General features: G+C 34.9%; 1 long non-coding RNA gene across 1 annotated transcript in view; it reads left to right on the top strand.

Annotated features, from left to right (window-relative positions):
- LOC128311237 (uncharacterized) overlaps positions 1–16,206 on the top strand; it is a 403,478-nt gene that overhangs the window by 139,725 nt on the left and 247,547 nt on the right. The window lies entirely within an intron of this gene.

Raw genomic sequence — 16,206 nt, 5'->3', positions numbered from 1 at the left:
TTGATTTCCTGAAGTAGAGTTCCTCTACGTTTTGGGAAAAAAATTTAAAGTTTATCATAATTATTCCAAGGCATATTGTACCAATTAAAAAATTCCACTAATAGCATGTAGGAATGTATGTTTTTCCATAGCCCAGTTGCCCATGTCCACATCCAATATCAGGTTCCTCCACACATACACATGATGTGTGTACTGACACACATTTACTTCTCTGTCATTTCGTTAAGAATGAATACTTTCTCATGCTGCTTAAATTTGTATTTGCTAGCAAAAGGTAACATTTCTCAGATCATATTAGGCATTTGTATTTCATTTTCCTATGAATTGCCTTAAGTTACTTTACACATTTTTTAGTGGGTATCAATTTTTTAAAACATCAGTTAACAAGAGCTCTTCATAAATTTGGGTTAATTAAAACTTTTTATAGTCATGTGCATTACAAAATTACCCTGGAAGTATATAATCTGCTTTCATTTTTTTTACATTTATTTATCACAAAGCACTTTCAATTTTCTTTTCAATTGATATTCTCTAGCACAATTTCTGTGTTTGTATGATCTTGACACAAACAACTGAACATTTTTTTCATATTCTTTCATTTTTCCATGTATTTTAAGTAAAACTGATTTTTTTGTCTTCCTTACCACTCTGTGAATCTTAATAAATATTTAGATCCGTGTAATTACCAACATGACTGGGGAATAGAACAGTTTCATTGCGTCACCAGTACTGCTCCTTTGTAGTTAATATTCTCTTGTATGCCTAACTTTCAGCAACCACCAATCTACTCTCTGACCCTATAGTTTGGCATTCTCTGAATGTCATATAAAGGAATCATACATTATGCAGTTAATGAGGATGGCTTCTTTTACTCAGCATAATACCCCTGAGATTCATATAAGTTGTTATGTTTAACTATAGTTCATCTCTTTTTACTGGTGAGCAGTATTTTATTACTGTACAAATGCACCATAGTTTTTTTTTTATCTATTTATTTGGTGACAGACATTTGCATCATTAAATTGTTTTGGGGTTTTATTATTATTTATTTATGTTTTTATTATCAGTGTATCTGCTCTAAACATAACATTCAAGTTTTGTGTAAATGTAAGCATTCATTTCTCTAATATCTAGGAATGAGATCACAAATTCACATGGCAAATGTATATCTAAATTTAAAAGAAACTGCCAACTTGTTTTCCAGAGTAACTCTATCATTTGGCGTTCTCACAAGTAATGTTTGAGCTTTCCAATTGCTGTACATCCTCACCAGCAAATTGTATTGTTGAAGCTCTGGTGTTGTAGTTGTTTCTTTCTAGTAGGTGTATAGTGGCATCTCAGGGTATTTAAATTTGCATTAGCCTAGAAGGTTGAACATCTTTTAATGTGCTTATTAGCCTTCTGTATATCTTCATTGATATCTTCATTCAAATCTTTTGCCCCCCCCCCTTTTTTCATGTTGGATTGTTTGTTGCTTATTGTTGAGCTTTTATTAGAGTTCTTTATATATTTTAGATACAAGTCCTTTTGGGACCGATAGTCTGAAAATAAATTTCCGAACCTGTGGCTTGCCTTTTCCTTCTCGTACCACTGCATGTCTTAGAAAAAAAAATTAACTTTAATAAAGGCCAATTTACCGTTGTAAAAATGTATTTTGGCAGCCCGTTTTTTTTAATTGGTATGATTACAAAATATACATTTGATATGGTTATTTATGTTGGGAGTTTACTTTTTGCTTTGTTTTTTAAATTCATTTTATAATTCCGTTTTGTTTCTTCTTTGAGTTGGCTGGGTATTGTTTTTAGTAGTTTCTCTAAGAGTCTTCTGTTTTTAGTTTTCAAAGTTTGATGATTGCAGTACATCCTGACATGGATTTCTTTGAGTTCATTCTTTTTGAAATTTGTGAATTCATCACTGTCACAAAGTTTGGAACTTTTTAGCTACTATGTTTAATTTTTTTTTTTTTTCTGTACAACACTTTCTTCTGTTGCCACAGTAACACAAATATTAAGCTTTTGGTTTTGCCTCATAAGTCTCTATGGCTCTATGTTCACTTTTTTTTCCTCTTTCACTTCCTGTTTTTCAGATCGGATTATTTCCATTGCCGTATCTTAAAGTTCCCTCATATTTTCCAGGGCAAATCCCATTCTTCTATGAAGCCTAGTCCGTTATTTTTAGTTCAAAAACTGCCACTTACCTCTCCTTTATTTTTGTTTTTATGCAAAGATTTGGCATGTTCAGTTCACTTGAAGAGTGTTTCTTTTACTTCCTGGGTCTTTGTTATTATGGCTGTTTATAGTTGTCACATAATTCCAATACCTGTATATCTCAAAATTAATTGGTATCTTTTGTCTTTTTTATTATATCAATGTAATATATTTAATATGATATATTGTGATATATATCTTTTGTATACAGAGTAATTTTGCTTTGTATACTGGATATTTTGAATACTATGTTCTAGAACAATAGGTCCTGTTTACATCATAGTGAGAATGCTGAATTTTTGCTTGCTTGCTTACTTATTTTTCTTCTTTTTGGTAGTTTGTGTGACTACCACTCAATGGCAAGACTGGCAGAAAATTTTTTAAATTATCTATTTTTTTATCCAGATTTTACACACCTTTTTCTATCTACTCCATACTTTTCTTTTTCCTATTTCTCCACGACAACAAACTAATTTCCTAAAGACCTTTATATTAAGTATTCAAACATCTTGGAATATTCTTCCTGCCTAACTTCTTCTCTACTTTCAGATATCAGCTTAAATATTCCCTCTTCAGAGAACTGTTCGCTGACCACATTTATACTTATGTTTGTATCACAATTTCTTGTTGCCTCATAGCACAAAATACAAAGATTTTGTCTTACCTGGTATTTGTTTTCACCATTAGGATAAATATATCAGGTTTTCACCATAGTAAAAGGCACAAAGTAGGCACAAACCTAATAAACAAATAATTGGTAAATTAACAAATTAGCTCAATATACCTTAAAATTATTTCATTATTCTATCTTTAGATTATGCAACAGTCATAGTCACTATATTTTCAATTTGTTTATATGATGTTTTTGGCTTTTTAAGACTTTTTCTTGGGCAAGTCAGTACAAGTTACCTACGTACTAGTGCCATAAATAACTAAAATTAGAAACTAAATTTTTAAAATAGAATACAGAATAAAATATTTTTATTACTACAAGTTTGAGATCAACTGGTCTTCCAAAATTAATACATATTGGATGAAATTCAACAACTAATTTGGGGTTTGGGAAGCCTAGTGTTTTAATTCCATAATACAATTTGTATTATTTTCTGTGAAACATTTAAATGTTTTTTCCTAGAGCAACCTAATTTATTATGGATCAAGACATTTACTTAGGATAACTCTATTATAATGAATGTTAGAAAACATAAGAGCTCTCCATTTTCTACAGAGTAAATAATAATTGTATCTGTGTTAGGACTCTTTTGCTTGAAAGTGACAGAAAACCAATGAGCTAGCTAAGGAAAACAGAAGATATACTGGCTTTGGTTACCTCAGATTACTAGCTTCAGAGATGACTGGCCACAGGGCTTAAACTCAGTCTTTCCATCTACATGTCTCATATTTGCTTTATTCTCAATGTAAGCTTCAAACCCTCTTACTGTAAAAGAGCTTTAGGCATGTCCAGTACAACTGGATCACGCTCTCTTGACAAGGGAGAAAAAAAGTGTTATTTTCTATCAAGTTTGGAATCCTTAGGAAAAACACTAATGACCCAGTTTGGATCATCTGCCCCATTCTTCGGATTCTAATTGTGGCTACTGACATAGGTTCCTAACTTTGAACTCTTGAGACACATCCCACTGGTGTGTCCATTGCTTTGTTAACAGAAGCAATGACTGGTCTGAGACACATATTCCACCATATAATTTCATATACATTATCTTTTTTAAAATAACTTTTACCTTCCAAATTAAAAACTTTCATTTCTTTTTTTTCATTGAAAAATATGAGACCTAATCAGATTAAATAATTAACCAACAGTTATTAAACAGCAAAATGGAGACTTCAAGTCCAATTGTTTCCCTTTCTACTACACTAGGTTTTCTCAACTTTTGGCTACTAACACTTTGGGTTGGGTAATTCTTTATTGTGGGGATTGTCTTGAGCATTGTAGGATGTTTTAGCAGCATTCCTGACCTCTACCCACTAGAAATCAGTAACAACTCCTGACCTCCAGAGATACGACAACTCAAAATATCTCCAGACATTGCCAAAATCCTTAGGGGTAAAAAACACTACCCAGTTGAGAATCATTGCACTGTACTGTGGATTTCCAACATGTGTTCTGTGTACACAAATCCTTCATAATGCTCCATGGGAAAAGAAGAGTGTTTCATAAACAAACATATTAAAAAGACTCTCTTTATACTGTAACTTCATGGTAAATTACGTTGGGTAGTATATTTATATAGCAAATAGCTCTGAGAAATCCTGCATTAATGAAGCCTGTCCAAATTTTGTTTAACTTCAATGTTGTCTTCTTTCTGAATCACCCATTAACTGACTTAGAACTTCTGTAATACTATGATGCTTCATCCATCTTGATCCAATGCCTTCACATATTCTATTAAGCCCTTTATAATCTGTCTTCACAAACTGTTGCTCTTTACAAGGAATTTTTCCAACTCAAACTTGGAAAAGATCCTTTAGTCCTTACAAATGCCTTCTTTCTCCATAAATACTCTTCTCTTTACCCTGCCTGGTAAACTCCTACTCATGTCTAAAAGACCCATGTGAAAGAGTCAATACTCAATATGAATTCCAAAAATTAATTATTGGAGTCTTCCTCCAAAATAAATTATCTTAGTGGGCTCTTAGCATTTAACCCAAATTGTCAGGTGGAATTCATTTTTTCATTCATTCAATAGATATGTATTAAGTGCATTGTCTTGTGCAGAATGACAACATATAAAGTTCTTGTCTCCATGGAGAATATAAGTTACCAGGGGACATAAAAGCATGCAATAAAAGTGTGACAAACATTGTGACAAAAATTGTTCTAGAGGAAGTATGGATTGTTCTATATAACTTTAGTAGCTGAAATAATCTATGATAAGGTGGGGAAAGGCTTACATGAAGGAGTAATTTCTTAACTTAAACCTCAAAGCTAAGCAGATGGAAAGGAGTATTCCAGGCAGAATAAAAACAAGACTCAGAGGCAGAAGAGAATGTGTGTCATTCAAAAATCACATTCAAAAAACAAAAAAGACTTGATGATAGATTTGAGCATGCAAAGAGAAATCTATTATATATGGAGATATATTTTTCTCCACCTGGTATGTTCAGCTATATGTAAAAGACTGTGCCCTAGTCTTCATGTCTGCCCTTGTGGCTAGAAGAGTGCCTGACTTATGCTATTCAAGAAGTATTTCTTGATAGTCCATGGGATAGTAAGAGATATGGACTGTACGTCACTATGCCCATGGAGGATTTCATTTCACTGGCAGAACATCTGAAATTGGAATTGCAAAATGCTTTATATCAGAGTTTTACACTGCCTGAATGTTCTCTGACTCAGAGGTATTTTATGAGGTTGTGTGATATGCACTGTTAAATTTCCTCCCTATACTCTTACCAAGTAACTTTCTTTTTAATCTTCTTTTACTTTGAAATGTAGATCATGCTCCCTGGGCAAGGTCCATATTTTTATTCTGTTAAGCAACTTGTAGCATCAAATGCCTGAAAAGAATATTGAAATCATGAGTTATGGAGGCCAAATTAAAATCATTTCTGATGCTCAATAAATGATAAATCAAGAGAATACAAACATAGTGGTGCTATAAATTCTTTTATTTCTACATTAATTTGAATTCCTGGCTCATAATTCCATCCCTACCAATTCTTCCCAAAATATAAGCACTCTTCATTTTTCCCATGTGATAATGAAAGTGTTTAAAAGGTCAACAATCCGTGTAGAGTTTAATTGTGGTTAGTTTAGTGTTATTTCAATATTCAATATTTAAGTATGTATGTTTCCTTGAATATGAATGCCTAATCTTTAGTAAAGACTTAGGATATGGAGGTAGTATACCATATTTATTAGTTTTGAGTTGTATAATCCTCACAGCAGTCTTACATTGTAGATTCTTTATTATCCCAATTTTATAATTGAAGATACCAAGTTAGAATGGTTCTTCCCCCCAATATCTGTGAGCTTGTGAATTGTGGACGTACACCCTCTGACTCCAAAGCCATGTTCTTAACCACTGTTTTATGCTACCACCGGTAACAACATATGGCAAAGGGTGTATATTTAAAATACAGATTTTAGTGAAACCAGACAGATGTGTATGTACTAGGTTACCTAACAAGACTAAAGGTTATTTTATGAACTATTTCCTCTTGATACCTTGTAAAAATCTATTAGAATGTGGTGCATCACATTTCTTAGGGCATCTGTTTTATACTAGCATTCCTTTAAATCTGTGTGAACTCATATTCAGAATATAGATTTATGGCATTTTTAAGTGTTTGCCCACTTCTTTGGTCACAGTTATCAATGTGTATCATCTTAGTTGGGAAATGAAGCAACGTTCATTGGAGAGCATAAAATCAAGTTTGAGGGTGAAGAATACCCGAGCTTCTGGTGACAGAAAGCTATCTTCTCAGGAGATGAGCCTATTTTTCTCCTTTACTTGTCCCACTATCCCCAGCTTCTGAGAGAAAAAACATGTCTCTAACCTTCTCTTACCTACTGTCCAGTCTCCATATATCTGCCTCTGACCCATCTTACACTGGAGAAGCAAAGACAACATAATTCAGTGGCAGTTTTTAAGAAGTAAGTGTCTGAAAACATTGGTGATGAGTTATATAGGCTTGATCACTTCACGTACAATTCAAGAGTCTCCCTTTCCTTATTTCTAATTTAGAGCACTAATACATGTATTGCTAATTGAAAAACTTATCTAGTTATTCATTTAACAAATATTCAACATTTGCTATCTGGCTGCGCTGCCCCTATGGAATTTACATGGGGAAGATGGATACTAAATCCATAAATACATAATACATTAAATAAGTACATATACTATCACATAGAGATAATTGCTTTTGATAAAATAAAACGGGAAAAAATGGAGTATGGGAGTAATGGGGAAGCAGGAGGTCACACTTTAGTTAGGATTGGCAGGGGAGAACTTCCTGAGAAGTTGGCATTTCAACGAAGTATATATGAAGTAATGGAGCAAACCATGGCTTTCTGAATTGCGAAGTGCTTTGCTCATATTTGAGCTTGCTAATTTAAGTCTCCTCAAATTCTTTTAGAGTGTGGGTCTCAGAGGAGGAAAACTGACCAATCCTGGAATAATGAGATAGGTAAGGCAGAAAACTAGGACAGGGTAAACAATTCCTATCAGAAACCTCTATTTCATACAGGCATGTGTACAGGGCTCTCTGATACCTATAAATAGTCATGGTGCTTATATGTGATATCCCTTCAGTTATGTAAATGATTGGGCACTTAGAAGTTGATGCCACAATTAAATTTTGGTGTGCCAAACTGTTTCACAAAGCCATTTCAAGGCTACGTCTTATTAGTTCTATGTTAACTATTCCTTATGTGGCTACATCTTGAAAGGAATATAAAATGGATATGTAAAATGTCCTGGCAGTCACAGAAGCTTTCTATGTCTTTCCCTTAAAAAGATTGATGACTAAAAAATAAGACCATGTTTAAATAATATGAACTTCAATTATCACCACAATAATACATGGCATTCTTCTTTGACCTCCATGCAAAAGTAGTTTCTATAAGAGAGGATTTATTTGCTCTATTCCAATAGCTTTAAAAGTCTCTTAAGTTTAATAGCAAAGAAGGAGATGTACCAGCCTTGATTACAACTGCAAGCAGGGACTGATCATGAGAAAGCCTTGGTGTACCACTGCATAAGGATCAATGACCTCCATGACCTCTACTATACTGATGGCAGAGAGAAAAAGTATATACAAATATATATGTGTGTGTGTGTGTGTGTGTGTGTGTGTGTGTGTGTATGCACACACACACATGCATATATATATGTATATACACATTTTAAGCTATATATATATATATATGTATATATATATATACACACATTTTAAGCTGTTTATTTTAGGAAAGATAAAGACATGAAAACAATATATAAACATTTTATAGAAAGTAATCTGAAAAAACTCGAGAGTACCAGATTGTTCAGTGCCTTATAGCTGTTGTAAGACAATGGCTTTTAATTTGAAGTGGAAAGTGATGATTTGGAGGTTTTCATTAGTGTTTTAAGCAGGTTTAACCTGGAAACATAACCAGAAGTCCCAATTCCATGTTGGATCAGTTGGTAGATTCCATAACAAAGCAGAGTATCACACAATAGTCAAGTTAATATAAGCTATTAGAGAAAAAGTAATATATTACTAATGTCTGTAAGAACATAGAGCCATTAAGATGGGAGAATAAAAGAAGCAAGCTAAATAAAGAAGTAACAAGACTCTATAAATGGGAAAGGAGAGTACTAGAATTACAAACAAACATTTCCTAAATATCTATTATATTCCAGGCATTGTAATAGTATTTTAGATATGTTATTGGTCAAAACACTTTTATAAGAGAGTTGTAATTAACAGAGTAGGACTATTATCCTATCCTTTAGTAAACACAGTTTATCTCTAATAGAGCACCATCCTATAAGAAATATGGACAGAAACCAAAGGATAAAGATAAACATACCAAGGAGGGATATAACTGTACTCAACCAAAGGTTAGGACTTCCAAAAATGAAAACGTGAATAGGTAGAATTGTGAATAATTAAAACTATATAATAGTAAATAGTGTAGGTATAAGTTATAATGCATTACAACAACTAGTAACTATTATATTTTAATGAAAATACTTTCAACTGAACGTAAGAACAATGTAAGATCAATTTAGGGATGTTGAGGCATTTTAATATTGTTACTGAGGAAAATATATTTCAACCTATAATCTGATCTTTCTGTGATTCCTCTCTGAAAATAAATGTGATGAACAATGATTCCTTGAAGCCTATTTAAACACAGAGGTCAGGTAGAACTTAATAAATAGTTTCACTAAGGGAAGAAATACTCATGAACATTTTTTTACATTATTAATATATACACATACACCCCTTTGCTAGACCACTGATAAAATATTTTTACATTAAGGCAAAACTAAGTTTATAATTATGGGGAAGAACTATTCTAAAATATTTACTAATAATCAGGGCTGTGATTTACTAATTACAGAGCTCCTGGTTCTTTTCTTCCTTTGACTCTCAACAGAAGTTCCCAAATATCCAACCCATTGCACTTTGTGATATGCTATATTTATTGTTTAGCTTATTTATAAGTCAAAATTCCAACTCTCCAAGTCCTTTTGGAGGAATGAGAGTAAATATTTGTGTATATATATGTGTATATATATATATATATATATATATATATATATATGTGTGTGTGTGTGTGTGTATATATGTATGTATATATATAAATATAACAAAATAACTATATAAAAATAAATACATATAATATATAAAATATATATAATATATAATATGTATTTATTTATATACATAGTTTTGTTTTTGCCAGATTGCAATGGCAATGTGTATGATAGCCCTTGCAGTTAGAAGAAATTCAGACCCAGAAAATAGCCAGTTTATAATAGGAAAAGGTGTTTTCTGGAAAACTAGGAATGCAAGGTTTTCCTAAGAGACATATTGGAATTTTTATTATTTATGACAATATCTGTGACTTTGCTCTAATATTAAAGTTGACCTTAATTAATGAAAATACACTGAGTGTTCTTCTTGTAAGTTTTTCAGTACCTGTCTTGTATGAAGAGAATTATCAGAAAAATAATTGAGTTGTGTATGTTCACTCATTTTTTGAGGGTTCTATCCCATTTCCATTCCATATTGTTTTGGCAGAGCTTAACACAAAGGATTGGGTTGTCCATTGTACTTGCAAAAATTAGAGATCTTACCCAGTACCAATTTTATTAAAATTTTTGAGAGTACAAGCAACTTTTAAGGTAGAATCAAAACAGGAAAAAGTCTAGAACTTCAAACACCATTCCCTGTATCCTCTCTTGCCACATCCAGGCCCAGATTAACATAGGGAGTTCTATTATTATTATTATTATTATTATTATTATTATTATTTTAGAGAGAAAGAGAGAGAGGAGGGGAGAGGGGCAGAGGGAAAGAGAGAGAATTCTAAGCAGGCTCCATGCTCAGTACAGAGCCCAAAGCAGGACTTGATCCCATGATCCTGGGATCATGATTTCAGCCAAAGAGAGTCGGATGCTCAGTTGACTGAGCCACCTAGGCGCCGCAATGTAGGAAGTTCTTAATAACTGTTTTTAATTACATAACTTACAGAAGAGCAGTTGATTTGATCATACAACCTCTCTATTTTCATGTATGTTAATAACTCATATGACCTTTCCCTCCCAGAGACAGCATCCAATACAAGGACAGAATGGATTGTAGATCTGCTACTTAATCATTTACTCTACACTTTTAATTATAGCATCTTCCTCTCTCCAAACTTTAAGAACAGTCCTGGACAATCATTCCCCCACCCTGCTGCCCTAGTAATAATGATTGGCCCACTGAAGGGAATGTAAACCAAACAGAGCCAATGAATCTTTCCTGGAATGGATATATAAATCCTAGAAGATTGATTTTTCTTTTCCCTAGCAGGATTGTTAAACCTGTATCATGGCAAGACTCCTATAGTAGAAGAGAATAATCTCAACATGAAGGAAACAAACTGAAAAGAGAACCATAGAGGAGAGGACTAACAGAAAACAGTATACAAATAGTGTTTAAGTCCTGACTTAAGAGTCCTTGAAGTTTTGCTTTCCTTGCATCTTTAGGTCCATATACCAGTTGTACCTTCTCCCCTTCAAATTATGTAAGCTGTTTTTTTTTTATTTTTTTAATATTTATTTCTTTTTGAGAGAGAGACAGAGAGACAGCATGAGAGTAAGAGGGGCAGAGAGAGGAGGAGACACAGAATCTGAAGCAGACTAAAGGCTCTGAGCTGTCAGCACAGAGCCCAACGTGGGGCTTGAACTCATGGCCTGTGAGATCATGACCTGAGCTGAAGTCAGCGGCTTAACCAACTGAGCCACCCAGGTGCCCCATCTGTTGTTTAAAAAATGGGTCATTGCCGCTTTCTAAAGAGTCCCAATGAACAAAAACACATAGAAAAATCTTGAAGCGAGTCACACTGTTTTCATTCTATCATGGATAAAGTACCATTTTGATATTTTGACAACTTAATCATTTTTCCTGTGGTGTCAAAAGCATTAGGATATGCTGGGCTTTGAGATTAATTCCACCTTTGAGAAAGGTAAAATACGTGGAACTTCTTATATTTTAATTTTTCAAGTAAGTAGTTTTACTGATAGAAAGTTGAGAACAGACTTTTGTTGACCATATGGATGAGTTTAAAAGAAAAAAAAAAAAAGAGGACGCCTGGGCGGCTCAGTCAGTTGAGTGTCTGATTTCGGCTCAGGTCATGATCTCACAGCTTGTGGGTTTGGGCCCTGCGTCGGTCTCTGTGCCGGCAGCTCAGAGCCTGGAGCCTGCTTTGGATTCTGTGTCTCCCTCTCTCTCTGCCCCTCCCCCACTCACACGCTGTCTCTCTGTATCTCTCTCTCAAAAAATAAGCATTAAAAAAGTTAAAAAAAAAAGCCAAACCACCCATTATCCAATTGCCTAAGGTTAGACACTATTAAATGTTGTCATACTTTGTTCATATATATAACATGCATGTACATATATTCATGTAAAATAGAAAAACATTTTATACATAATACTTAAGAATTATTTTATTTCACGTTTCATAGAAATTTCCTTTTATCATTAAAATTCTTTTTAAACATAGTTTTGGATGGCAGTTTATCAGCTTATTTTTCTTCATTTAGTGTAGGATGAAACTTTGGAGGATCAATTCTCTCCCCACTCAACAAAATATAAACAATTAGTAATATTTTAAATACCACGATTTTGATTGCAATCAGCACTATTGAATAAAGCACTATTAATTGGATACATGTCAGCTTATTCTGTGGGTAGTGAGCAAGTCATTTGAACCATGTGGGCAATTGCAAGTAACAGAGTTTAGGGAAGCAAACAATTAAATAACAGAACAATTCCCAAACTTGTGCTGAATGCCTGGTTTACACTCAGCAAGTGGTCTCTCCACCTACAGTCCTGCCCCTCCACATCAGCCCCCTCTAAGTGACATTTACAAAGTGACATTTCTAAAATACAAACCTGAACCCATCACTCAATCACCTAAGGGTCCAACCAAATCAAGTCTATTGCTTAGGGTAGAAGAGCCTGTGTGTCTGATCCTGCCTTCCTTACTCCTCTTGCTGGCCTCCAACAGTCGAGCCAAACCCAGGTCAAGCTCTGCTCTTTCAGGTTCCTGACTGTTCCTTGCCTAACTACATTCACAACTTCTGATGGAATAGGGTTATTTAGTTTATTCTTATGATAATGGAGTTACGATATATATACCCCTGTAACATCTTCAACCTAATCAGGCCATCTGGACAAATTCTGCACATCCCTCAGGACCCCAAACAAATGCCCACCCTTTCTGTGAAACTTTCCCTTATTTTCATCTGCATCTCATGCACATTGTCTTCTCTACTTCCCTCCCACAAGGTCCTGTGCATCTGGCTGTGAAGACATCTATGGCCCATGCACCATATTTGTTGGCATGCCTGACACCCTCACTAATCTGAGCACCTTCATTTCAGTCCAGGGACCAAGATTTGTGCAGCAATAGAGCTTCAAAGCAAATATAGTGCAGAGAGCCCTCCCTGGCTTTTTTCCCTGAGTACTTAGCGTTATTAAACACAGTATAGTTTTTACTGGTACCTCTTTTTATTTATTTTTTTTAAATGTTGGTCACTCCTTCTAGAATGTAAACTCCCTGAGGATACGATTTGTTTCTATGGTGCTCATGCCAGTATTCCTCACCTAGACGAAGTCCCAGTCCAGCACATATTAGGTGCTCACTTAAACATCTATTGAATGAAAACTATGTTTGGTTAGAAAGTCAGAGGGCTCAGAAGTAAAGATTCAATCTTATGTGAGCAGTTTTATGAGAAGTTGGACTGAATTCTGTAAAGTTACACATAGCTGAATGTATTATAACCAGTCAGTGGAGCAACAGGATACTTCTCTGATGATGGCTATACTGTGGTTGGTCTTCTCCTGAAATAAACTAAGTGCCCTAAATAGGGAGAGGATAGAAGACACTGTTGATGTTAACATTTAGTAGCCATCTCATCTGAGATTCGTGAAATTCTGGCCAGTCTCTTTATTTTCCAAATGAGAAAACTCAGTTTGGAAATACTGAAGGTACCAGGTGCAAGGTCCCAAGTAGCCATTGGACCGTTTGGCCTGTTACTTCCCACTTAGCTCTCAAGAGATTTCTGCTCGAAGGGATTCTATATCTAGAGCATGTACAGTGCCTTTTGAGATATCAGGGCTAAAGTATAGAAGCCATTCGTCAGCTTCTTTCAATTTATGTGCCTATGGTGCAGCCTGAAATCCCTAAATAGGAATAAATCACCTGCCAAGGTATGTGAAGAGTCCTGTGTAACTTCTCCCAATGACAGCACTTGTAAACCGTAGATCATGGCTCACTGCACTCTCCCCCAGGGCTTCACATTTTGCTTATGAATGTATAATATATTTGGGAAGTTATAGTTTTAGAAACTGTCATTGTAAAGCTCTAATCCTTATATCCTCAAACTGTGGCCTGAAAGTGTTCTAATGGAATGAATGAGAGAGAATGAGGGAGAAGAAAGGAAAGAAGGAAGGAAGGGAGAGGAGAAAGAAAGATGTCTTTACCCCCATTGCAGAAATTTCCCTTTTCAACTACACAGTTGGAAAAATGTCAACCCAAACAGGAAGCTTCAAGAATTCCCATGGGAAAACCAGTGAACTCCCTGGCCACAAACTCATCTGAAGTGGACAGGGTTGCTCTGACTGTGGATCAAGGGTTTTATGTGACTGGGGTTTGGCAGGGAGCTATCATTCAGTTACACCTGATAGCAACAAGCTTCACCTACATCGGTGAGTGCACTTGGACTTTAAATGTAACTTAATCTCAGGTTATATCAAACAGGCTATGGCGTTAAGGGATAAAACCTATTTGCTGAAATTATAACTTTTATTACCAGAAATGAGAGGTCACCAAGGGCTTAGCACAGTATATAGTAAGAAATACAATGCCATGTCTCTTAACACATGTGTTTTGCTAAAAAGGCAGATACAGATCCTTGTGATGACAGATCCACCAAAGTAGCTTGTCTTGTCTTTCCCTGTTATGTTTTTCCCTTTCTCCTCTGTTCTTTTCTTATGTTTCTTTCTTCTTTCTTGCCTCCAGCTCCCTTTTAAAATACCTTCCTCTTTGCTCTCCTCCTCACTCTTCTCTTCCTTTGTTCCTGGTCTAGCTGAATTCTTACTTTCCTTTATTCTGCTTTCCCCCCTTTCTACTAATGTATACTTGTATTTCTCCTTGCATTTTCCCCTCTACACCCCAGCTACTGAGATCATTTTTGAAGGGCGTAACCATGTGAATATTACTGGGCTTACTGTCCCCCAAAAAACATACTGCCAGAGAAGATAGGCCTGCCAAAGATTAAACAAAGGAATAATAGAAGACAAGTAGCAAATGCCATCAGTCCAAAATGCTACAATCACATAGAAGGGTAAAGGACCCCTCAACTCCTCTCTTTTTAATCCCTTCCCAGCCGATTTAGAACCTATTGTTCTTCCTTTTGCTCTCTACCCTATAAAGAATTTAAATTACTTTTTCAAATATAAAATGTACCATGACTAAGGAACCATTTTACATAACAGTCTTGATTATATATAGCCAAATAGCACTTCATTGTTATTGATATGCTACTAATTACCTTGGAAAAAAAGAGCTCTACACCCACCCAAGAAGAGTGTGATACTAGGGAGATCTAGGAGCTAAAAGTCTTGAAGTTTTATTTAGATACAACTTGTATCCTATTCTCAGGAGGTTATTCCATCTTTTTTTAGTCTTGTATAACTTTTAATATTTTGTACAGTGTAGTTAGGCCCACAAGCTATTTTATTCACACATTGTTACCCTTTGGTTCTGTAGAATGTCCAAATAGATTAATATAAGTAACCTGATTGGTATCCTTGCTTCCAGGTATAGAGATGTTCTCTACATTTAATTTAGGAAGCAAATGCTTTCCCTACTATTTTACTGTATCCAACTTAGAGGAGAGAACTATAGATTCAAACACAAAATGGAATGACAATGAAAACATTCACATAAAATGTGTCTTGTAGCAGAGACAGCTTAGGCCCAGTGTTTAGGAGACATTTTAAGTTCTGCAATTAAAACAGGCCTGAGGGAGAAAATGGAGCCTCATAAGCAAAATAAGTGAGAAAAAATTGTCAAGTGACGGTCTCAAATCTGCATAAGGTGTGCATGAGATTTTTGTGACAAGATGGCAACAGAGAAAGGGAAACTAGTCTGATACAACAAAATGCAGTATCTCTCCTCTTATTGGCTGGAAATGAGGTTAGATTCTATAGATCCTATTCAAAGTAGAGAAAGGGAGAGGAGTACTTTGATGATAAAAAGGTAAATTATGAGTGGTTTAAACATGACCACCAATATTCCTACTGTTAGAATAAAGCTGATGTACTGATTAGGGGTAAAACAACAACAACAACAAAATGTTCACGCAATTTTTTTTCCAATATATGATACAAAAAGCTGAAAGCTGCAAAAATAGTTGGTATCACTTCAGAAAGAGTACCCTCATGAAAACAGAGTACATTTCCCAAACCTCAACATGAAAAGGGCCCTCAGAGAAAAAGTGGAGAGAATTCTGTTAGCAAATGGCTCACTGATCATTTCAAATCTTTGAGGGGAGTCTTGACCCTGTTTTCATTCTATCCTCTCTCCCATTCCCATGCTGCATTTATGTTTTATGACATCCATACAGTCTAATTTTATTCCTTTTCCTTTCTGAGGTCCAGAGCTTTCCACTGCTAAGCAACAACTTGACATCTCTACTTGGTTGGCTCAAATGGGTCTCAAACCCCATGTCCCAAACTGAATTCACATCTATAATCTATCTAC

This window comes from Acinonyx jubatus, chromosome A3 (assembly GCF_027475565.1).
Source record: "Acinonyx jubatus isolate Ajub_Pintada_27869175 chromosome A3, VMU_Ajub_asm_v1.0, whole genome shotgun sequence".
Lineage (NCBI taxonomy): Eukaryota > Metazoa > Chordata > Mammalia > Carnivora > Felidae > Acinonyx > Acinonyx jubatus.
Note: the sequence above shows the minus strand (reverse complement) of the source record. Positions and strands in the feature narration are given on the sequence as shown.